The sequence below is a fragment of the Gavialis gangeticus genome, unplaced genomic scaffold, assembly GCF_001723915.1.
Source record: "Gavialis gangeticus isolate Ggan-Ray unplaced genomic scaffold, GavGan_comp1, whole genome shotgun sequence".
NCBI classification, from domain to species: Eukaryota; Metazoa; Chordata; order Crocodylia; family Gavialidae; genus Gavialis; species Gavialis gangeticus.
The window spans coordinates 128,460,549-128,468,730 of NW_017729022.1; the positions used below are offsets into that span (position 1 = coordinate 128,460,549).

The following is an 8,182-nucleotide window of genomic DNA, read 5'->3' on the forward strand; positions in this document are numbered from 1 at the left end:
AAGATGTTGAACAGTGCAGGCCCAAGGAACGAGCCCTGGGGAACCCCACTGCCCACGTCCCTCCAAGTCGAAAATGACCCATCCACCACCACTCTCTGGGTGCGGCCCTCCAGCCAGTTGGCAACCCATTTGACTGTGTGGGTGTCAACACCACAGCCCACCAGTTTCTTAATGAGAATGGGGTGAGACAACATGCATGTCTTCAATCTCTTTGAAGGTCCTTGCCTGTGGGGTTAGTGCCAGGTCATCAGCACATGCAAATTTCCTCAAAGAGGTAGCAGCCATATCACTTATATAAATTTTGAAGAGGGTCAGGGAAAGAACACTTCCCTGTAGGAGGCTGTTATTTAGGGTCCTTGATCTGGTCACTTTGTCTTGGAGGTAGACACGCATCTGTTGACTGCCCAGAAATATCCACAGAGCAGCCTGGCACACTGGAGGAGGTGAGACAGTTTTAGCACCAGAACATGCTTCCAAACAATATGATATGCTGTGGAAAGGTCACTGAATGCCACACCAGTCTCAAGGTTGTGCTAAAAGCTAGCCTTGATGTTCATGATTAGGGTAAGCACTTAGTCAAATCAGCTTCAATGTGGCATAAAACCAGCTTGTTCTCGGGGGAAGGACGCATTGGTAATTGGGCTAATTCTTTGGAGGATGAGCCGCTCCAGTAATTTGTAATTTGTACAAAGCAATGATATCAGCCAATAGCTCCCAGGATCACTGGCTGGTTTCCCCGGTTTCAGCAGAACAATAACTATTGCTTCATGCCAGATTTGAGGGATTTGGCCACCCTCCATCACATTTGAATACAGGCACAGAAGCCACCTTTGAGCCATCAGTTCAAGGTGGTGAAAGAAGTCTAGAGGGATTCCATCTTTCCCTGCAGCCTTCCCTCTTTCTGTTGCAGTCAGACCAGCCCTAAGTTCCTCATTAGAGAAAATGTTCAGGAGTTCAGAGGCTTCTAAGCAGTTGGCCATTGACTCCTTTAGTTGCTGCCTAACATCCTGCTTGTAGTGCTTGTCAAGTCGTCCCTTCGAGTTCACAACCAGCTTTGAGGTGACGGTGTCCAGTTTGACCTGTGGGTTCATAGTTTCTGCAGGATTAGTTGCTCCGAGGTGAAACCCATCATCTGCAGAGGTGAAACCCATTTGTTTCCATTTTGTAATTAACCCTTTCTTAAATCCCTTTCTCTGGATTGACAGAACTGCTATAAATTAATCTATATTTGGGGATTAAGCCAAACAGATGCATTCCTGTCATATAGAGAGACTTAGACATCTTGGGCCTTATTGCCTTCCCCAACTGCAAGCATCATAGTCATTGACAACTGCACAAAGCATGGGTCCAATGCTAGCAATCTTATACCCCCCACTACATTGATGTTAATGATGGTGCAAGTGGTAACGCAGTAGAGCAGCAATTTCCTACAGGGCATCCACAAGGACTGGTTGGGAAGTGCACAGATCGTGGTAACTTTCAGGTGTGGCACAGAGAAGGATCAAAATTTTGGGCCCTGATCTTCAAAGCAGCATATCTGCCAAAGCGTGTGCAGTTCTCTTAGTGGCAAATATGAATAAGGAGTTAGCAGGCACAGCAGAGAGTCTAATTTTCTGGTTGCACCTGTATTTATATGTATGATTTTATTAATTATGCATGGTAACAGACTGTGTAATTGCCTATATGTTTTGGCCTACCAACTGAATTTAATGCTGGAGAGGGAACATCACACTCCTATAGCACAAATACTCATTGTTTAGTAACAACATGTAGATAGAACAAATATTATAAGCAGATTGTTTTTCTTGAAAAACCTGGGACTAGAATCTCAGCTGGTATAAAATAATTTAACTCCATGGAAGCACTGTACCTATAGCTATTGCTATACAGATTTACAATCAAAGTTGCCACACAAATCTACAATAAGGTTTTTAGCAAGATGAAACTGTTCCTTCAAAGCAGCAAGTCACAGGAAAATACTGGTGCATGAAACACAGTGGTGGTCCTAAGATCTGTAGGACACTGATGCACATCAGAACTGAGCTTTGAAAAAAGACCTTTTTTACCTCAGTCTTTACAGACAAGGTCAGCTCCCAGACTACTGCACTGGGCAGCACAGTTCCTGAGGTGAGCTGAGGATTCAAATTACACTTGGACTCTTGGGGGGTCTGCAGCTGTGGCAGCCGGAAGCCAAAAGGAGCCGCTGAGCCACCTGAGCTGCTTAGAAAGGTGTGGGACAGGCTGGGGCTCTCATCTCTTACGGAGGGGAGCATTGGGGGGGCTCTCACCTCTTATAGGGGGCTCTCATCTCTTATGGGGAGAGCTCAACCCCCCTGCCTCCCCATATTTCAAACCCTGGGTAAGCTGCTGTAAGTGGTGAAAGAACCGGTTAGGGACTATTTAGAAAAGCTGAACATGTACAAGTCCATGGGGCCAGGTGTAATGTATCCAAGCATCCTAAGGGAGTTGGCTGATGTGATTGCAGAGCTGTTGGCCATTATCTTTGAAAACTTGTGTCAATCAGGGGAGAGCAAATATAGTGCCCATCTTTAAGGTAGGGAAGAAGGAGGATCCAGGGAACTGCAAACCTGTCAGTCTCACCTTAAGGGATCCATTTATAAGCATTTGGATCAGAAGAAAGTGATCAGGTACAGCCAGCATGGATTCAGCAAGGGCAAGCCATGCCTGACTAACCTGATTGCCTTCTATGATGAGATAATAGGCTCTGTGGATGTGAGGAAAGCAGTGGATGTGATATACCTTGACTTTGGATATTGACTTTAGCAAAGCTTTTGATATGGTCTCCCACAGCATTCTTGTAAGCAAGCTGAGGAAGTATGGGTTGGATGAATGAACTGTAAGGTGGACAGAAAGCTGGCTGGATCATCGGGCTCAACGGGCAGTGATCAATGGCTTGAGTTCTAGTTGGCAGCCAGTATCAAGTGGCGTGCCCCAGGGGTCAGTCCTGGGGCCTGCTTTGTTCATTAACTTCATTAATGATCTGGAAGATGTGATGGAGTGCATCCTAAGCAAGGTCACACATGACACCAAGCTGGGGAGTGCAGTAGATACACTGGAGGGTAGGTCTGTGATTCAGAGTGACCTAGACAAATTGGAGGATTGGACCAAAAGAAATCTCATGAGGTTCAATTAGGACAAGTGCAAGGTCCTAACTGAACCATGTCCTAACTGAACTTTGCTCTAACTGAACCATGAGGTTGTTAGGACAGGTGCACTTAAGACAGAACAATCCCATGCACTCTTCATACCAAGTGGCTAAGCAGTAGCTCTTCAGAAAAGGACCCGGGGGTTACAGTGGATAGTAAGCTGGATATGAGTCAACAGTGTACCTTTGTTGCCAAAAAGGTTAACGGCATACTGGGCTGCATTAGTAGGAGCACTACCAGCAGATCAAGGGAAGTGATTATGTCTCTCTATTCCTCACTGGTGAGGTCACATCTGGAGTACAGAGTCCTCGGAGTTACGACACAGTTGGTTCCTGAAAACCGCGTCTTAAGTTGAAACGTTGTAACTCGGAACCAATTTTCTCATACGAAGCAATGTTATAAATGGGGGATTGGTTCCTGAACCAAGGCCCAATACCCTATTTTCCCCAAAAATACCCCAGAATTTTGTACTTGATCAATTATAGCTAAGTAATATAGCTACATTAATGTATTTATATTGTAAATAGCAATCATGTTGATTTGGAAGGACTTCTTTGAGGTGACTTGGTTGGACTTTTTGAAGGGCTCTTGGCTGCAGTCTTCTCAGGAGTCCTGGCTGCAGGTTTTTCTGGAGGCTTGGGTGCTTTCTTAAAGAAGGTGTCCAAGGAAGTTTGGACAGATGTTCTCCAGGGAGACGAGCGACACAGCGAACTTGTTCACTGTCATGGCATCGCATCAGACCAATCATTGTAAAGTCGAAACTGATGTAAAGAAGTTGAAACACGGTGTCAATTTATAAAACGTTGTAAGTGCGAAACATTCTAACTCAAAACATGATAAGTTGAGGACTGCCTGTACTGTCACATCTGGAGTACTGTGAGGTCACATCTGGAGTACTGTGTCCAGTTTTGCCCCCCCCGCTATAGAAAGGATGTGGACAAGTTGGAAATAGACCAGCAGAGGTTAACAAGAATGGTTAGGGGACTGGGGCACATGACTTCTGAGGAGAGGCTGAGGGAACTGCGCTTAGTTAGTTTGGAGAAGAGAAGACTGGGAGGGGATTTAATAGCAGCCTTCAACTACCTGAAGGCTGGTTCCAAAGAGGATGGAGCTAAACTGTTCTCAGTGGTGGCAGATGGCAAAACATGAAGCAATGGTCTCAAGTTGCAGCAAGGGAAGTTTAGGTTGGATATTAAGACAAACATTCTCACTAGGAGGGTGATGAAACACTGAAACAGGTTACATAGAGAGGTGGCAGAATCTCCATCCTTGAAGGTTTTTAAGGCCCAGCTAGACAAAACCCTGGAGTGATCTGGTTGGGGATGGTCCTACTTTGAGCGAAGGGTTGTACTAGATGACCTCCTGAGGTCCCCTCCAACCTAATTATCTATGATTCTATGAAGACAGGTACTTTCCTTACAGTTACCTCTCTTTCCTTGGCTGCCGATGTTCCAAATCAGACCTGCTACAGAAGTCAGAAAGCCCTGCTTATTACCAATACTTGTATTTATGACTTGTATATCTTAACTAGCACTGAAAGATGTTTGCACTTTGAAATTCATTTTTGTTTGATTATTGTGAATAGTTTCTTGAACATTTTTTTAAGAGAAAGGTCATATTCTGAAAACAAATCCCAGGATCTTAGGAGACATTAGACAAGTGGATTTTCATTTTCTACACCTGTTCACATATATTTCCCTTCCCCCATCCCCTTTTGTTCACCTCTGCTTGGAAACAGAGAAAGTGAATTAAAGTAGAACATCTTGTACCTATCAAAAGCAAGGACTCCAGGGGACTCATTAGCTGTCTGAGGCTATGCATATCACATGCAGTCCTCTAGCAATGAAACACAGTACATGTTCAATTAATTTGATCAGAGTCCCAGTCTTAAGTATTTTACCCAATATGGCATAGAAGGCTAGGGCTCATAATTCCTACTGAACATGACATGTACACACAATACTGCCTATTAGTTGGGTAAATTATATGACTACACTTTTTATATAGATTTTTCAATGAGAATTTTGTCCAGGCCAATATTCTGAAATACTACTTTAGGTTCCTTTCCTCTGGGTATCATGGGCTTATGAAAAAGGCCCAGGAGCACCATTTATCACCGTAAGCATTACCGTGGCTTTTCCTTTGTTCACCACATGTGTAGCATTCTGTTAGAAATCAGCCCCCACGGTAAGTTCCCTAGAATATAATATATTATAGAAGGCCCATCTAACATCCAGGCACATTGTGCTTTGTGTTGTACAAGCACAAAATGAGAGACTGATGTGCAGGACAGTGTTATTTTAAGAGTCCACCATGAAAATGAACAGAGGAAGGATCACCATTGTCATGCTCAGGGTGAGGAGTAGACATGATAAAAAAAGTGCCAGCTCTCCTGATCTTATAACAAGTCTTATGATTTAGTAGTTTTGCTTAGAGCCCTGGTTCTTAGAATCCAGTCGTATCCCTGCTCCAATGCATGCCTAACTAGTAATGGAACGTGGAGCATCTTCAGCAGGAGAAAGTGAGACTGAAGCCAGAATACTCTTTTAATCCTTAATTTAAGGTGCTCCCCTGGCATGCAAAATTTCAATTCACCACTCTTAAGTCAGCTAGCAGAGAAGGTATTATAGTGAGGTAAGTCAGAGTTAAACTATATTCACTGTGTTGAAGAAGAACCCATGAGCAGCATCACTGGCTGTGAGGGGGGAGAACTTTGTAGATAAGGCATTGAGTACTCACTTGGGAGGCCCCTAACCAAGCAGGGCTTTTCATGTGACCTTGGGAAAGTCAGATAGTGGCAGAATCTACTCCACCTATTAGGCATCTACGTGGACTTAGGCACCCCAAATGCGATTTTATTCCACCTTGCTGAAGTCCTGAAAAATCTATTAATGCATCTACTTTTGTAATACACCATCATCTGTCCCATAAAAATTAGTCAAAAAAAAAAGCAGCAAGAAGGACTCACTTCCCTTTTGCATTAACTGGTTTTCAGAGACTCAAGCAGTGTGCAAAAGAATCACACTTAGAATCGTGCCTGACCGATGGAACAGGATCTGGTCCTGAGTACCAAATTTAAGTGACTAAATTAAAGGGAGTTATTGGGAAGTGTCTAGAGACTGTTGACAAAATCTACAGCCATTAGTGCCAAAACACCTTTGAAAACTCTGATCTCTGATCCCCATCGCTCAGTTCCCATCTTCTAAAATCAAGGTAGGAAACTATTTCCTTTGTTTACTTGATATGGAAGCACTCCAAGGCCAAGACTGACTCTTATTGTGTATGCACACAGAGCTTAGCATAATGGAGTCTCTAGCTGCTCCTGTAATATGGAGAATCTCAGAACATGGACACAAACGGCATTTAGACCAATTTAAATATGGTTTAAATTGCAAGTGTCCAGATATAAAAGCCGATTTAGAATGGTTTAAACTTTCTGGACCATTTAAAAAATATACCTAGATAATCAAGTGAACCTTATACTGGTTCAGTGCTATATGCAGACATTCAGCTTTCTGTGACTAGTATCTAGTCAGTCCTTCAGATATCCCACACTACACAACTCCCCACAAACACATCCCAGCCCCCTCATGGCTGCTTTGGTATACAGCCAGAACACTCCTAGTCTGAGAGAGAGGAACTCCAGCCACATGGATGCATAGAGAGGCTTCCTGTCCCCACTGTTTCTGTGTGCGCCTGGGGTCCGGTTTGCTATGGCTTTAAAGAGCACTTTCCCTCAAGTCACTCATCAGTTTCCTTCCTGATGTTGCAATTTACATGGGTATGTAGAACCCAGGAAACTGATGGGCAATTGGGGGAAAGTGCTGTTTAAAGCCACGAAGACCTTGGACAGACCCCCCGAGCACGCAGCCCCCAGAAACGCAGAAGCAGTAGTCCAGGCAGCCCCCAACATATACCTAGCCACCCCCAACTCCAAGTCACCTTTGAATGCACTGAACCCTGATCAGTTGTCATGAGTGGAAGTAAATTGATGAGCACTGCAGAGACCTCGGGCAGCCACACCCCCACCCCACCCTGAGCAACCAGCACACCAACAACTCAGAAGCTGCGGTCCAGAGAATAAACCCAGCCATCTATCTCCAGCCAGGGAAGTGCCACACAGAGTTTGGTAAAGTACAGGAACCTTCTTTATTGAACTCAAGTGTAAGAGAGAAAGGAAAACAGAACATGTCATTTACATGCAGTTGACATCTTCCTGTTCATTTTCCTTGGTGTCCAGCCAATTTTGCTTAGGGAATTGTGGGGAAACTCCAGAGGCTCACAACCAGGAGACTCCAATCCCTAAAGATGACCCTTCTTCTTGGACCCTTGGCAATGTTAAGAGTGGACATCTCTGCCCCATGTCAATTGTGGACCATTTTCCAATCAGTGACATTCTGGGAATGGTTCAAGTGGTATGTTGGTCTGCACTCTTGGGATATGTGCCTCATGTGCTTGGCTTATAGGGTTTCCTTCATCATCTTCTGCAAGGAGAGGCCAAGAGCCTCAATAGTTGCCTTTCACCCTTGCTCTGAAGGATGCAAAGCAGTTGTTATTCCTGTGCTAGCCACTTCTCTGTCAGTGTCTCAGCCATGAGAGGATCTGCTTTGAGAACAGGATGGGAAAGATTAAAATTTGAGCTGAAATTGAGTATATTGTAAAGGAACAGCAGTAAAAGAGCAAGTGGCTTTCAGCCTAAGTGCAAAATGACTCAAAGCTCTTAGTGAGTTTTTTCGAGGCTACTTTAGAAACCACAGACAAAATTAGGAACAAGTAGAGATAAATTACAAGGTTATTCACCCAGAGAGGCACAGCTGACAGTCAGTACCTCATTGGGATATATGTCAGAAGGGCAAAACCAGCAAGAAGGGGAGGGGAGACAGGTGTCCAAGGAGAGTGGTTGCTCCTCAAGGAGATGATCCTCCAAGCCCAAAGGAAGGTAATCCCAACGAGGATCAAAGGGAGCAGAAGGGTGCATAAGCCCCCATGGCTCACCAAAAGCATCCAGGAATGTA

General features: G+C 44.4%; 1 long non-coding RNA gene across 1 annotated transcript in view; it reads right to left on the reverse strand.

The window, feature by feature from the left end:
* Nucleotides 1-7,302: 7,302 nt before the first annotated feature.
* The window catches only part of LOC109297067, a 4,874-nt gene continuing 3,994 nt past the window's right edge, over nt 7,303-8,182 (reverse strand). Inside the window, exon 2 of the long non-coding RNA XR_002097185.1 lies at nt 7,303-7,769. This is a non-coding gene — a long non-coding RNA (uncharacterized LOC109297067). The remainder of the gene's footprint in view (nt 7,770-8,182) is intronic.